Source organism: Saccopteryx bilineata, chromosome X (assembly GCF_036850765.1).
Source record: "Saccopteryx bilineata isolate mSacBil1 chromosome X, mSacBil1_pri_phased_curated, whole genome shotgun sequence".
Taxonomy (NCBI): domain Eukaryota; kingdom Metazoa; phylum Chordata; class Mammalia; order Chiroptera; family Emballonuridae; genus Saccopteryx; species Saccopteryx bilineata.
Window position 1 is genome coordinate 14,430,755 of NC_089502.1, and position 17,197 is coordinate 14,447,951.

Below are 17,197 nucleotides of genomic sequence, written 5' to 3' on the forward strand. Positions count from 1 at the left end.
TGGTAGGCTTCTTTTCTGTCTGCTAGGAGAGTGCAACTTCAGACTACATATAACTTATATGAGCTTCATTTAGAGTAATTGTTTAAGTTGTGACTCACAGATATTTTTCATAACTCGACTCCCAAGGAAAGTGACTCAAACCATCCTTCCATAAAAACATAAAGATTTCAATTTGGTGCTACTGCCACCATCAAACAACTTTATTTTATTTTTTTTTTCTAGGAGACAAAAGAGAAAGTTATTATAGATTCCCATTCACCACAGGTCTCTTTGAACTTGAAGATTAGTATTTTTTTAATTATAATTTTATTTTTTTAATGGGGCGACATCAATAAATCAGGTTACATATATTCAAAGATCAACAAGTCCAGGTTATCTTGTCTTTCAATTATGTTGCATACCCATCACCCAAAGTCAGATTGTCCTCTGTCACCTTCTATCTAGTTTTCTTTGTGCCCCTCCCCCTCCCCCTTTCCCTCTCCCTTTCCCCCCTCCCCCTGTAACCACCACACTCTTATCAATGTCTCTTAGTTTCACTTTTATGTCCCACCTACGTATGGAATAATGCAGTTCCTGGTTTTTTCTGATTTACTTATTTCACTTCGTATAATGTTATCAAGATCCCACCATTTTGCTGTAAATGATCTGATGTCATCATTTCTTATGGCTGAGTAGTATTCCATAGTGTATATGTGCCACATCTTCTTTATCCAGTCGTCTATTAATGGGCTTTTTGGTTGTTTCCATGTCCTGGCCACTGTGAACAATGCTGCAATGAACATGGGGCTGCATGTGTCTTTACGTATCAATGGATCAAACAACTTTAATCAACTCTGTGGTGCCAGTCTCTCTCTTCATACTCTAGTTAATACTTAAGGGTAGGAGATAAGTATGGATAGCACCTTTCACTTTTTCTCTATCATCCATAGTTTACTATAATGGCCTCTTAACTGGACTCCTGCTGTCTAGATGTTTATCTTTGATTTGCACACAGCTTTTCTATTATGATAAAGAGAGAAGACCCTCATTGGATCCCTGTTTCTGGCTGAACCAGTGCCTGTCCCATATAGACACAACCTTCCAGCTTGGTTTGGGGCTGGGGATGAGGAACAAAATAGAATCATCTTCCTTATGTTCCCTTGAATTGACCCAAGTCTCATTTTCATAGTCCTCATCAGCTAGTTGCAAAGGAGATTGCTTCAAGCTTAGAGACTAGCTCAGTTTTTTGGTCCTTCCCTTTTGGTAGGTAGTTTTGGCATGAGAAATTCTTGTTGCAGAGAAACGGGGACCCCAGGTTCATACCAAATTGAAGATGATGGCAGGGATATTTAAAAGAAAAGCTAATTAAATCAGGAAGAAAACTGGCCTCTGGTAGATACCAAGAACTGGTTTGCAGCTGTTACACTATTACATTACTATCCTCAGTGCCTAAAACAAGGAGGGTATTTTATTTTCATAAATTTTTTAAATTTATTGTGTTAACATGGATTCAAGTGTCCCACCCAATATAACACCCTCTACCTCCAAGGAGGACATTTTAAATAAAACATAAAAGAGAAGGCAAAAAACCAAGGTCCTAATACAAAGAAAAATGAGGCTGTAAGTTTATAAGGACATTTGTGTTGGGAATGAAGCTGTGTGAGGCTAGGGATATGTCTCAAATTCATTATTCTGTAATTGTTCCTGGAATGTCCTGTCTGGGTGGGAAAACGGGTGAGTATAAACAGTGTCTGCTGGCAAGGCCATTGACTTTCATTAACAGGAAGCTTAAAAGAAATGTGTGAGCTGGGAAATAGCACTGGCCTTTCACCAATTGCTTGAATTGTCACAGTAGCAATTAGTCTTCCCCCACTTGTGCCTTCTTGGAAGTGAGAACTTGTGGTCTGTTTGATTTCAGGGGTTACAATTCATCATAGGCTGTGGTGAACAAATGACAGATTCTGAAAAAGGGCTTAAAGTTGGAGCTACTCAATCAGCTCTTTCCTGGAAGTTGTTAGTACTTAATTGCCATCTTTTGTCTCTATGCTTTAAATTCTTACATAAGAGCTAGTTAAACTCAGGACTTTCTCTAAATTTTATTCATTTATACTAATTGGGGAGGGAAGATAAGCATGAAGCTCCAGCAAAAGGATAACTATCTTTGTAGCAGTAGATCATTTGTTTTAAGATTTTATTTATTAATTTCTAGAGAGAGGAGAGAGAGAAAGAGAAGGGGGAGCAGGGGATGGAAGCATCAACTTACAGTCTCATAATTGCTTCTTGTATGTGCCTTGACCTGGCAAGCCCAGAGTTTTGAACTGGCAACCTCAGAGTACCAGGTAGACTCTATCCACTGTGCCACCTCACAAGTCAGGCAATAGTAGTAGATCTTAGACTGATCAGGAAATTCACTGCATTACTTTAGAACTTTCATTAATTAATGGCACCCTTCAACTGAGAATCCCCCTAGAAAGCTCCCCCAATTTAGAATCTATATTGTAGGAAATAAAGAAGAACCTTTTACTGTGCCTTTTGTCTCCAACAGTTCTTCAAACAGATTCTTCTAATCTTGAAATCAATCCTGTAAGAACAGACTAGGAATATCCAAATTTCTCCCAATCTGTGCTAAAAATATGTACATTTTTTTTCAAGGCAAGAATTATGTCAATCTGAATGTTGGATGTTATACTTGTTTATCAATGATAGTCATTACCATTCATGCTATACTTTTTTTTTTAATTTTTTGACAGAGACAGAGAGAGACAGATAAGGACAGACAGACAGGAAGGAGAAAGATAAGAACCATCAGTTCTTTGTTGCAGCTCCTTAATTGTTCACTGATTGCTTTCTCATATGTGCCTTGATGGGGGGCCTACAGCAGAGCGAGTAGTGACCCCTTGTTCAAGCCAGCGACCTTGGGCTCAAGCCAGCAACCTTTAGGCTCAAGTTAGCAACTATGGGGTCACATCTATGATCCCATGCTTAAGCCAGTGACCCCGCACTCGAGCTTACCTGGTAAGCACACGCTCAAGCCAGATGAGCCCGCACTCAAGCCAGCAACCTCAGGGTTTTGAACCTGGGTCCTCTGTGTCCCAGTCCAACACTCTATCCACTCTGCCACCTCCTGGTCAGGCAATTTGTGCTATACTTTAAAATTTCAAAGTGCTATGTGCTAACAGGAAGAAAAAGGGAAGGAAGGTACTGCTTTAGCATAGTAGATAGTATGAAGTCAGAAATAACCTTTATTCAAATCCTGGCACCGCTATGTCCCATGTGATATTATTTGATTACTTGCTTCTCTTTGAGACTCTGTTTCCTCAACTTTAAAATAAAAATAATATCTTCATACTAACCTTATCATATTTTTGAAAGATTAAATTAGGGCACTACACTAAAATCCACTAGTACAATGATGGATATGAAGTCGAAGCTAGTGCTCAATACCATATTACCCATGTATAAGACTCACCTTAATTTTAGGGCCTGAAATTTGAAAATATATATATATATTACATAAAGTTATTGAACTCAAGTTTTATTCATCATGAATTTCATACAACTCCTCACCACTGTCAGAACTCCCATCCATTAGCTTGTCCTCATCTGTGTCTGATGACAAATCACTGTCTTCAGCAAAGAACGCAAAAACAAGTACAATAAAAGCGGGGAATACAAGAAAAGAAATCTACAACCACTGTATAAGACGCACGCAGTTTTTAGATTCCAATTTTTCTAAAAAATGTGTGTCCTCTACATGGGGAAATATGGTAAATTATGTCTGTGATTTACAAAGACAGACCAAAATAATTATCCTGTGATTCAGCCAATGAGATTAAATCCTTTTGAAATTAACATTTTCTAATTTTTTTCATTGTCTGTTTTTGAAAATATGATGTATATTTCAATTCCTGACCATAATAAATGGAGCAAAGCCTATTTTCTTACTTTATTTTATGGGCTTAATTAATAGATTGAGTATTGTTAGGAGTCCAAAACCCTTTATATAGCTAGATGGTATCCCTATCTTTTTCTTTAAACCCTGGTGTGAGTATAATTTAAAAAATAAATGCATATTGTTTGTGTGAATGTGCATGTGTGCACATGTCCATATAGACACATAGACACATAGCAGCCATCTGTGAATAGGTCATAATATTATATTTGGACCATCAGATTACAATGTTTAATATTATGAAGTTGAAAACAGGGAAAGTAGATATACTGAATTTCAGATTGGGATGAAGCCTCACACAATAATTTAATTCAACTGCCACCTTATACCCTGCCACTTCAATGCAGAATTATATATCACATGTTCCTGACAGGCATTCATTAAGCATGTGTTTAAATACTCCAAATGACATTAAGATCACAGCTTTATAATTTAGCCACTTTCCTCTCCATGGATCTTATGGGTTCTTGGGAATCCCATGAAATATTTTAGCAGTAGACCATAGTACTGGATAACTAAATGTTATCTATTATTACTATATGGTTGCACCACTCTAATTATTATAAATTTATTTCTTATATTGAACCATAAGTTTTCTCCTGAGTTCTAGCTTTGTGCTATAAAATGTATCAGACCAGTGGTGGGATTCAGCCGGTTCTCACTGGTTCGGCAGAGTCAAGATGTAATTTTTTGTTGAGTTCAGAGAACTGGTTGTTAAAATGGCACTCGTAATCAGGATTCTCTCTAAGGTGGGTGCCTGGGCAGCCCTCCAATGTGGAAATCGCACATTTACATTCCTTACTCTTTTTATATGTTCATCTGCACAACAGCATATTCTAAGCACCTGTAGTAGTGTTCATGCTGTCCATAGGTGAAAAAAATTGCAAGTGAGGATGCCAATCAAGAAGCAATATGGAAATACCTTAAATAACAGTTTTATTGTTTTTTGTCAGGTATTATCTAATATTTTGAAACTCTTTCTTATGATGTAATCTAGTTTTGTGTACCTCTTTTATTGTTCTTAAGTATTAAATGCATGAAATAATAAACTACCTCTTGATATAGTGTGTTTTTATATTTAAAATGGTCAGTAGGGCAGAGAACCAATTGTTAAATTATTTGAATCCCACCACTGTATCAGACCAAATGTAATCTTTTTTCCACATGATTGTCCTTCCAATATATGAATACCTCTCCTATGCTCTCAAGTTTTCTCCACACTAAGCTAAATATTTTAGTTACTTCATAAGAGATGGTTTACTAATGCTTCACCCCAGTCACTTTCCTCTAGTGACATTTGATGTTGCTCTTGTTGGCTGTCCATCACAACAGAACATGGTAACTAGAGCAGAAGATAGTATCTGACAACTTCTCGGTATCTAGAGTCTACTTAGTGCTTCTGTTAATACAACCTAAGTTATATCTAATTTTTTATGAAACCATTCATATTGTCATCTCATACTAAAGTTGCAAAATAACATGAGGTACAATGTAATTGTATTTCCTCCATTTTATGGCTACCCTTATTTTTCCTTATATTACATACCATTTTCATAGTTTGGGGCTCATTGTTCCAGCCACTTTACTCATACAAATAAAGATAGATATAACAAAACTAGGAATTAGTGGAATTCACTGTCTTTTAACTTAGAATATTCCTGGCAATTTATTAGTCCAAAGTGCTGTTCTTCACCATCAAATTAGCACCAATCTGATTCTTCATGAAAGTCATAGTGAATCAGATTTTTCCTTGTTTCTCAGAGCTTTCATCCTCTGTTCTGTTTTGTTCTGTGTTCAGGAGATATTGCAGTATAGTTTGTTAAGACAATGTAGAGTAGTGGCTGGCAGTGTAGTATATGAGTAAGAATATGAGCTTTACTAGCAACAGATTTGGATTTAGATCCTGCTAATGACACTTACTAGCTCTGTAGCTTTGAACAAGCTACTTAAAGCCTCTTTAAGTCTTAGCTTACTATGGTTTAAGATTTCAGTGAGATAGCTTATGTACAGTAATGCCTAGAAGATAGTAGATAAATAGTGGTAACAATTATTTTTGAAACTTGATTCTGTCATCAAATAAGTTAAGTATACTCTCTAGCTTTGTCTTTTCTACCATTGTAACTGTTATACCTTCATCCAAAATCATAGATTAAAATATTGAACAGGACATGGGCTACTAGAGGGCCTTATAGTAACTGTTAGAGACCTCGCCCGCAAATTGTTGTCAATCCATTCATCACCACTCTTTGAGTACACTTCTTCAACCAACCAGGAATCCAGCTAAGTTATCGTCCGATCCATATCTCTTTGTCTTTTTTAAGGCAATTGTGAAAGGCTTGCTGTACAAGCTGTCATTATAGTATCCTTTTCAAAGAAAAAAATGAACAAAATTATCTTTACTTAATTGAGCATGTTCTTACACTGGCTTCTCTAAGTCATCACTTACTTTCCCAAGTGCTAATACATCATCTGTTTAATAAAGCCATTCTTTAATAGTTACAGTCAACAAGCTCAGCCAGCTGTCATTTGTAGAATCTATGTTACCCCTCCCTTTGAAAAAGAAACAGGAGAAAAAAATAAAGAAGATGGTACATGTGGTCATTAGCGGGTGGCTTCCATAAGCTTTATTTACTTCAAAAACAGAACTGCATTCTACCCTAGACCAAGGAACATTATATATGAAGACTATTTGAAAACATTGAACATGACATAGGTATTTAGGGGTTGGTTAAAGCTGCCTGGAGTTAACATGATAATTTTTTTGTATCAGAAACAGAGCTAGTTTGACTCTTGAGTTTCTCACATTTAAATATTACATTGTTCTCTGTTTCTGCCTCTCTATCCCTCTTTAATTAGTGTATCCATCTGTTTTTCTGGTACTAAGGGGAAGTTCATTGGTTGATAATTACAGCAGTGTCCCTGGGCTCCTATTTTGAAAATGTGCTCCACATTCCTGACCTTCTAGACTCAGGAAAAGTTGCTCTTTCCCAGGATTCTGTTGTTTATTATTGTTGGCACCTGCTACTTCTTCCTACTTTAGTTAAGTCAGGAATTTCCTTCCCTAGGAGTTCTCAGACTACTTCTCTGGGAATCTGACACTTTGCTTAGAGGTTCCTGAGCTCTTCCTAGAAAGTGATTATACCCAGGGTCTCCAGGAAAAAAGTGCTGTTTCAAAATACCCATTTCTCAGAAAGTAATAAAGGAAGGAAGAAGTTTTCGGCATACTATATACCATTTAGAAATGCTCCTTAGAGACAAAATGAGAGCAGCCAAAATTCTCAAACAGATGAGCAGATGAAAGTAAGGATAAGCAATCTGCAAGCTTGGGATAATTTTGCCAGCAGTTGGCTAAGTGCCCTTGAGCAAATTCCTCTGGTCTCTTCTCCTTAGTCAAAAAGCATATGCATTTCCCACAGGTCAATCTCTTCAAACCAACCTTGAAGATTCTGCAGGGTCTGATCTTCCTATTCAACACCATCTATCACTCTCCCCTCACTACTATGATCATCATGTTTGTTAATCAAAAATGTTAATACTTTTTAATTTCCCCATATGAAACAAAAAACACTTAACAAAGGTATACAAATGAAGTTTCATTCAATGGATCACTTTTATTATAGTTTCCATTTAATAAGTACTTACCATGTGCCAGCACTTTGCTGAGTACCTGGTGGACATTATGTCATAAGCTCCACATTATAGCCCCATAGTAGAGAGGATGAAAGTAAGTCCCAAAAGGTTAATTAATCCAGGGTAATAAAGAGTAAGTAAGTGGTATTTCTGGTACTCAAACCCAGGTCTGTCTGCCTCCAGAGCCAAACTCTTAAAAATTGTTATATCTACCTTTAATGCCATTTTATTCATGAGTGAATAAAATACTATGAAAGGCAGACAGCCTTCTGCCTGAACACTTAAGATAAACTGTGGCTTTACAAATATTCCCCTACCGCTCTCCACTCAGATCAGTATCCTCACAGATATCCAGTCTCCTGTATGCCTTCCCTTTGGTTTAGCTCATATTATTCTTTTCCACACCTCCATTCTCCCTTTAACCTGGAAATATTTTCTCCCTCCATTCTGCCAGTAAAATTCTACCCCTTATTTAAATACTCAATTCAATTCTATTTCTTCCATGAAGTGGTCCTCACTTCATTTCTCCCTTCCTCATGTCCCTATAGCACTATTTGTTGTGACTATAATATGTAGCTATTCATTATTAACTATTTAGTGTTTTTGAATCACTCTGAAGTCAGGAATCATATTTTATACTTTTGTATATCTCCATATCACCTTGTACAGAGCCAGGTATATAGATGTTCAATAAATATGTGCTTTGACTCTAGTAGAAATGTCATGATAATTGAATTCATTGTGTAATAGGTACTTTTTCAGAGTTCTCATAGCCACTGATCCCATTATGAGAAATTAAGCCTATGTCAGAAGTCTTTAAATGAGTGTAAGATTACTTTGCAATATCTAGACAGCATACTAAAATCTCTGAGTTTTTAAAAATTTTAATAATTTTAATTTATTGTGTTAACATGGATTCAAGTGTCTCACTCACTATAACACCCTCACCCCCCCACTTCCGTGTTTCCCATTACACCCTTTTTGCTACCCTTCCCCTAAAAAAATCTCTGATTTTTAACTTGCATTCTTGAAAACATCTAAAGACTAGTATAATGGTAGAATTGACAAGTGTATTTGTGAATTAGCTGAACCAGTCAATATGTGGGTTCTATTCTTGGCTCTGCCACTTACTAAGAAATCTGGCAGAAGTCTTTAAACCTCTCTGAGCTCTAGTTTTCTTATTTGGTAAATGATGATGATGCTATCTATTTTATTCACCTCAGTGGGTGGTTAAGAAAACTTAAATGAAAAATAAAGTTATTGCCATGTGTAGTAAAATATAAAGCATATGAAAAATTGGGCTTTTATAATTACAATTACATTTTCTAAACATTTTTAATTATCTAGGAAAGAGAGCCACTGTTATAAATTATTTAGAAGTAATTCTATCACTTCCTTGGAATGAACTCCAGCTTAGTCCTCAAAGCTAGTGCTAGATTTGGCACAGGCTTTCTGTGAGTTGTCCAGGATTCCTTCAGTGATAGAATCATATGTTCTGATCTAAAAATTGACCAATGAGGGCATAAAGAGAAAACCACTTTGTTTTCACTAGGTAATATTGCAGCTCTCTGGGCCTGCACAGTTGGGGACTTTTGTAATAGTACTAGCTTGCTGAGCTGTCCTAGGGGTGAGTTAATGAACCACTAGAGAGTTGCTCGGAATTAAAAAGGTCATACTTGACATGAGCCATTTCAGCACAAATATCCTGTTCAAGGGGGAGATTTTTTATTTAAGACCATCTGTGATTTACTGAAAACTTAAATTGTATGGATGCCAGAATGGCCCTTGCAAATAAATGTCAGGTGAGAAAACCCCCCAGGAATTACAGAATCATAAAATGTGAGAGGAAAAGATCCTTTAGAAATTATGGTATTTTCCCTTCTCATCTCACAGGTGAAGAAACTAACATCCAGAGAGAGAAAGTGATTTAGTCAAGATCACACAATAAACTTAGTGACAGAGGTGACTCTATAAGTCAGGTTTACTCATCTCTTTACTTATTGTCTACTGTACTTTCCTCTAAATCATCTCATTTAAGTTAAGCGTTTGAAACTTTGTAAGTAGTGATAGCAATTTTAGGGTAATGTTTTAAATTGGAAAAGCTACCTCTAATCCACTAGCCTTGAACAGCTGGAATGTCCCATCCCCATTTAACCAAAATCAGACTCTTACAGGTTGTATAACAGTTTGCACACCTAAAATTTCTTCCATCTCCATAAAGTCAAGCAATCATTTCATACCTACATACTACATAGTATTTCTAAGTTGTTTAAATCTTCAGGTAAATAAACAGACACCAGCTGAGTGAGCGGCTGTGTGACATGGTAGTAGAAACTGAGTGAATTTACATTTCAAGATAACTGACAGGGACCTTGAACAAGTCACTTACTCTGCCCCTGTAGAGTAGAAACCACAGTATAGGAACAGGTCTGTGTTCCTTCTCTGGTCCTTTCTTTCTCCTTTTGATCACATTTATCTCAGCCTACCTTCACTCCATCCCCCACGCCCTTTTGAACCTTGGAAGCCAACATTGTCCCTTGAAATGTTTTGGTTATCTTAAAGACTATTTCCTGTGTCCCTTTCTTTTTACCCATCTTAGCCAACACCTCACTTTTGTGAATACCTGGTGTGGTAGACTGCTCTACAAGTACCCTGGGGTTCACCCAGTTCTGGAGAGTCTGTTAGTAAATTATTGGTACTTTATGTCATATTTTCCCAGATTAGGAATTTAGGATATATAGTTCTGCTGTAACCCGAAATCCTGAGTATCTGGCTCTTGTTCCCTGGATTGTATACCTAATACATTCTATTCTAATGTGATTTCCTTTGAGTGGCCAGACTATTAAATGTGATTGAATAATATTTTACATAGCAGGATTGGGTGATCTGGAAGCTATTTCATTTGGAAGAATTTAAGGTCTGTGTGTAAGCAATAACTTATTTTACTTTGAAGAGAAAAAGGGGAGAAAATATGTTTTATAGATTGTCTATGTAAAGTAAACTGCTTTAAGAAACCACACCACTAATTGCAACTTAAGGCAAAGGCAAATACATGAGCTAAATGCACATAGTTAATCTAGTTCCATTGCTCTTCTGGGAATTGAGTGCTGTCTGTGACAAGGAGTGCCTGGCCATTTTTTTTTTATTAAGTGAGAGGCGGGGATGCAGAGAAAGAATCCCACATGTGCCCAAAAAGGATTCACCCAGTAGGCCCCCTAACAGGTGATACTCTGCTATCTGTTGGGCTGCTGCTCCTGTTGCTCAGAAACCGAGCTATTTTAGCAACCGAGGCAAGGTTATGAGCCATCCTCAGTGCCTGGGGCCAACTTGGCTCTCAAATCTTTGGATCCATGGCTGCAGAAGAGGAAGAAAGAGAGAAAGATAGAGGGAGGAGGGGTGAAAAACCAGGTAGTCACTTCTCCTGTGTGCCCTGACTGAGAATCAAACCCAGGACTTCAGTACTCCAGGCTGATGCTCTACCACTGAGCAAACTAGCCAGGACCCTGATCACCTTCAACTTAAACTTCTCTTTTTTTCCTCACGTATACTTTGCATCAGTTATGTAAGTCTTTTAAACTCCTAAAGTAAGCCATTGTTGAACACTTTAAGACTCCTTAAAAGCATTCTTGTGGGTAGACTTTAATACTCCATCTCTTCAAAAACCTTCTTTATGGACTATGTTAATACTGGTAGGCTATAGGAAGCACTGATTCTTTTGGACTTTCTGGTTCTAGCTAAAGTCACTCAGGTAGTGGTTGTGAATTCAATCCTTGGAGTGACTTAGTGGGCTTCTGCAACCATGACTTTATCTATGGTTCAGTTCTAGGCTTCACTTTGGTGGTCAGGATGGCCCTAAATAAAGCATGGCCCAAGTATGGAGTAGGAAAATTCTCTAGCCAAGTAGGAGAAAAAAATAGGAACTTCTAGTTATGTGTCCAAGCCATTTTGGCCTCAACTTTGGAGAGCAGCAACTAGTAATATAGCCTGCACTGATCCAGAAGAATAGAGGAAAACAGATTGATTCTCAATGAACATGGGAGTTCGGCCTCTTCTATTAAGAACTTCAGAGCAGGATCCAGTAAACCAATATTTTTCAACCACTAGGCCATAAACTACAACTTGTGGGTGAAAGCCAGCCTTCTCCTAGTTTCTATAAAGGTTTATTAGAACATAGCCGAGCCGAGACAGTTACCTACATATTGTCTTTGGATGCTTTAGCACCACAGGGGCAAAGTGGAATAGTTCTGACAGAGGCTACATGGCTGTTTCCATAAATAAAGTTTTATTGGAACATAGCTGAGACAATTATCTACATATTGTCTCTGGTTGCTTTACCACTACAGAAGAGAAGTGGAGTAGTTATGACAGAGGCTATATGGTCCGCAAAAATTAAAATTTTACAATCCAGCCCTTTACAGAAAAGTTTACCAACCTCTACTCAGATTAAAAACTGGGGCTTGAATAGAAATATAAAGATCACATGGGTTATCATTTCAAGTAAAAGTAATTTGTAAGCTGTATAAATACAGTCCCATAGTATTATTTTAACAAAGTAATTTTGCTATATATAGCAAAATTTAAAAAGCATATATATATATGCTTTTTAAAAATTCAGACAGTAAAGAAAGATGTAAAAATCACTCACAACCACAATGCTTAGAGAAAATATGTATTAACATTTTGGTATATATATTTTCTGGCTTTTCACCAGTGTGTTTGTTGTTTTGTTCATTTTTTGTTTGTTTGTTTGTTTTTAATAAAAACAACTGAATCATGTGATATATACAGTAGTATTCCCTTATCTGCTGTTTCACTTTCTATGGTCTGTTACGTGTTGTCAACCATGGGCCAAAAATATTAAATAGAAAATTTTAGAAGTAATTCCTAAGTTTTAAATTATGTACCATTCTGAGTAGTTATGACAGAGGCTACATGGCTCTTTCTATAAAGTTTTATTGGAACATAGCCGAGCCAATTATTTACATATTATCTCTGGTTGCTTTACCACTACAGTGGAAAAGTGTAATGAAATCTTGTGTTGTCTCATTCTGTCCCACCCAGGACATGGATCATCCCTTTGTCCAGCGTATCCACGCTGTTTAAGCTACCCACCAGTAGTCACCTAGCAGCCATCTCGGTTAGCAGATCAATTGTCATAGTGTTGCAGTTCTTATGTTCCACTAAACCTTTAGTGTCCTAATGCTATATCACAATTCTTAACCTCATTTCATTATAAGAATGTCATTAACCTCATTTCATCTTTTTAGCATTGTATCATATCACATCATTCCAAGCAGAAAAGGGTGAGTACAGTAAAATGAGATGTTGTAATAGAGACCACTTTCACATAACTTTTGTTACAGAATATTTTATAACTATTCTATTTTATTATAGTTATTGTTATTTTTTACTGTGCTAATTTGAAAATTAAACTTTATCATAGATATATACGTCTAAGGAAAAAATATATAGTATATACAGAGTTGGATACTATCTATGAGTTTGGGCATCCAATGGGGTCCTTGGAATATATCCCTTACAGATAAGGAGATGACCATATTAATTTTTGGCCTGATTTTTTTCACCTATTGTATCTAGGCATCTTCCCATGTCAGTAAACATAGATCTACATCAGTCCTACTGGCTACAAAGTATTTCATGATATAAATAAATCATTTAATGTATTTAACCAATCCTCTATTATTGGACATTTGGATTGTTTCTAGTTTATTTTCTTCTTATAACACTGCTGTAATAAACATTGTATTACATCTTTTCACACATATATTTTTTATATTTTCTCAATGCTTTTAGAATCATCAGTTAATTTGATGATATCAGAAAAAAATCCTACAGCCCTCGTTTTAGGGGGTAACAGATGCTTTCATACATGGCAGCAGTTTTCAGTAATATTAATATAGACACAGAGCCAAAGGAACTAGGAGGTCACCTTCTCTCATGGGTAAGTTGAATTAGTGTACCTATATGATATCAATAAGTAACAGCTTTGCCACTTAAAGCATGTGCATCTCAATAGGTTTTGTGAAAGCTTCTAGTCACTTTAAATATTAATGACTGAGGGGAAAACATTGCTTCAAGAGAACATAATGGCCCAAAGGAAACTGAAAGACTTTATTTAAAAAATAGACCAAAATAGAGTGATGTCAGAGAAATGGCGCCAGAAGGAGTGATAACGATAAATCTCCCCAAAAATTCAACAAGATCTTCAACCAGAGACAGAAAAATCTATCCTTGGAGCCTCCAGAAGTTCCACACTAAACGCAAAGAGGCAGCAGCAACCCCATAGATGGATCATCAGAATACTAATTCAGGAAGGAAACACTAGGAGAGAGGCTCCGGGAACATGGAATCTCTCATTGGCGGAGCCTGCAAATGCTAATGAGCCTCGACTGCCAACGAGACTGAAGCCCAATATATGACATCGCTATAGAGACTTATCAACTGCAAACCTCTACCTAAGCGTGCCACAGGGGCAGAACCTGGGGTACAGAGTCACCGACCAGGAAGAGGGAGAGAAAAGAAAAAGCAAGAAGATAACCTCTCAAAATCAAGAATAATCCACAGACTTTATAACCTATTCCATTTTATTATATTTGTTCATTTGTTTCTCTTATCTTCTTGTCTTGATTATTTTCTTCCTCTTCCAATTTGGTAATTTAATTCTCTGCTGGTCTTACTCTATCCTCTCCTTGAACTACACTACGCATAAGTGTTATGTCTCCCATTATCTTTTCTTTCTTCTTCCTTTCTCTCTATGAGGGTTGCACTCCAAAATCTTTAACTCTCTCTCTTTCTCCTTTTATTCTTTTTTCTTCATTTTGTGTTTTCCTCTTTCTTTTTTTTCTCCCTCTATATTAGTTTCTTCTTTTCTCCTTTACTTTTCCTCTCATTCAATCCTCAATCATGAACAAATTATTTTATCTGGGACTTGTATTTTTCTTTGTGGCGCTTTGGGGTTTTTTTACCTTGCTTTTTTACCTCACTAGCAGTGCTCCCAACCCTCGCTCTCCATTTTAGCTAGTTCTTGCTCCACTAAATACAATAGTAATTTTTTAATTTTTCCCCTTTTTCCTGTTTCCCTCTTATTCCTTTCACCATATCTCTTATGATAAAAGCAAATCATTTTATTCTTGACCCAGATTTTTTTCCTTTTTTGCATTTTGTGGGTCCATACACACCATTTTTGCCCCTTTATCACTTCTCTCCAACTCAGGCCCTCCATTATAGGCAGTTTTTGTTCTATTTAGCATAAAATAATTCACAGTTCAAAACAAGATTTTCACAAGAAGGAGGGGAGAGGAGAGGAGAGGGGAAAAAAGGGGGGGAATGATAATTTTTTTATTTTTATTTTTATTTTTAACTTTTTATTCTTTATTAATTCTCATTAATATTATCAACAAAACCACCCTCAGATGCCACTAAAGAAAAGGAAGTTGAATATCATGGATACAAAAGACAGAGAGGTAGCACAGATAGAAAAACTCTATGGAGAAAAAATTTAATATATTGGAAACCATGGAGCCAAATGACAGACAATTTAAAAAAGAAAACCTAAAAATACTCAGAGATATACAAGAAAACACAGAAAGGCAATTTAGGGAGCTCAGAAAACAACTCAATGAACACAAAGAATATATTACCGAGGAAATTAAAACTATAAAAACAAATCAAACAGAGATGAAAAACTCAATTCACGAACTGAAAAACGAGGTAACAAGCTTAGCTAATAGAACAGGCCAGAAGGAAGGTAGGATTAGTGAAATAAAAGACAAGCAACTTGAGGCACCACAGAGAGAAGAAGAAAGAGACTCAAAAATTTAAAAAAAATGAGAAAGCCCTACAGGAATTGTCTGACTCCATCAAAAAGAATAACATAAGACTAATAGGTATATCAGAGGGAGAAGACAGAGAAAATGGAATGGAGAACATATTCAAACAAATAATAGATGAGAACTTCCCAAGCCTGTGGAAAGAACTAAAGCCTCAAATTCAAGAAGCAAACAGAACTCCAAGTTTTCTTAACCCCAACAAACCTACTCCAAGGCACATCAAAATGAAATTGGCACAAACCAACGACAAAGAAAAATTCTCAAGGCAGCCAGGGAAAAGAAAAATACAACATATAAAGGAAGGCCCATTAGATTATCATCAGATTTCTCAGCAGAAACTCTACAAGCTAGAAGAGAGTGGACCCCAATATTTAAAGTCCTGAAAGAGAGGAGCTTTCAGCCACAAATACTATACGCATCAAAGCTATCATTCAAATATGAAGGAGAAATAAAAACATTCACAGACACAGAAAAGGTGAGGGAATTTATCATCAGAAAACCCCCACTCCAGGAATTACTAAAGGGGGTTTTCCAACCAGATTAAAAAAAAAAACAAAAAATGACAAGTAAAAGCTCCACCACGAACACAATAAAACCAAATTTAAACTGTGACAACAACAACAAAAAAAGGGGGAGAGGACGAAGATTACCAGCAGCAAAGGACGAGAGAGTACAAAATAGTGCACTACAATGAACAGGGTAGGAACCCTTTTCATTACTTAATGGTAACCACCCTTGAAAAAACCACCAAAGAAGCACATGATTTAAAAAAGATAGCAACAGAGGAAAGATGTATGGAATACAACCAAACAAAACAAAAGATAGAAAAAAGAAAGAGAAGAATCAAACAAGACAGAAAACTAACAGAAAGCAATGTATAAAATGGCAATAGGGAACTCACAAGTGTCAACAATTACACTAAATGTAAATGGATTAAACTCACCAATAAAAAGGCACAAAGTAGCAGAATGGATAAAAAAGAAAATCCAACTGTATGCTGCCTACAAAAAACTCATCTAAGCAACAAGGATAAAAACAAAATCAAAGTGAAAGGTTGGAAAACAATACTCCAAGCAAATAACATCCAAAAAAAAAAAGCAGGCGTAGCAATACTCATCTGTGATAATGCTGACTACAAGACAGCAAAAGTACTCAAAGACAAAAATGGTCATTTCATAACGATTAAGGGGATGCTGAATCAAGAAGACATAACAATTCTTAATATATATGCACCAAACCAAAGAGCACCAAAATATATAAGACAGCTACTTATTGACCTTAAAACAAAAACTGACAAAAATACAATCATACCTGGAGACCTCAATACACCGCTGACGGCTCTAGATCGGTCATCCAAACAGAGAATCAACGAAGATATAGCGGCCTTAAACAAAACACTAGATCACCTGGATATGATAGACATCTACAGGACATTTCATCCCAAAGTGACAGAGTATACATTTTTCTCCAGTGTACATGGATCATTCTCAAGAATTGATCATATGTTGGGCCACAAAAACAACATCAGCAAATTTAGAAAAATCGAAGTTGTACCAAGCATATTTTCTGATCATAAAGCCTTGAAACTAGAATTCAACTGCAAAAAAGAGGAAAAAAATCCCACAAAAATGTGGAAACTGAACAACATACTTTTAAAAAAATGAATGGGTCAAACAAGAAATAAGCGCAGAGATCAAAAGATATATACAGACAAATGAAAATGACAATACAACATATCAATCTATGGGATGCAGCAAAAGCAGTGATAAGAGGGAATTTCATACCA

The 17,197-nt window shown here is 36.4% G+C and overlaps 1 protein-coding gene across 8 annotated transcripts in view; it reads left to right on the plus strand.

Moving 5' to 3' along the window:
• Window positions 1-17,197, plus strand: part of ENOX2 (ecto-NOX disulfide-thiol exchanger 2) — a 396,229-nt gene that overhangs the window by 193,068 nt on the left and 185,964 nt on the right. Inside the window, exon 1 of one of the 8 annotated variants that reach the window (XM_066249144.1) lies at window positions 12,844-12,864. The exons of the other annotated variants lie outside the window; for them this stretch is intronic. The gene's annotated coding sequence lies outside the window, so the exon portion shown is untranslated. Of the gene's footprint in view, window positions 1-12,843; window positions 12,865-17,197 lie in introns of those variants that run through there. 8 annotated transcript variants of the gene reach the window in all.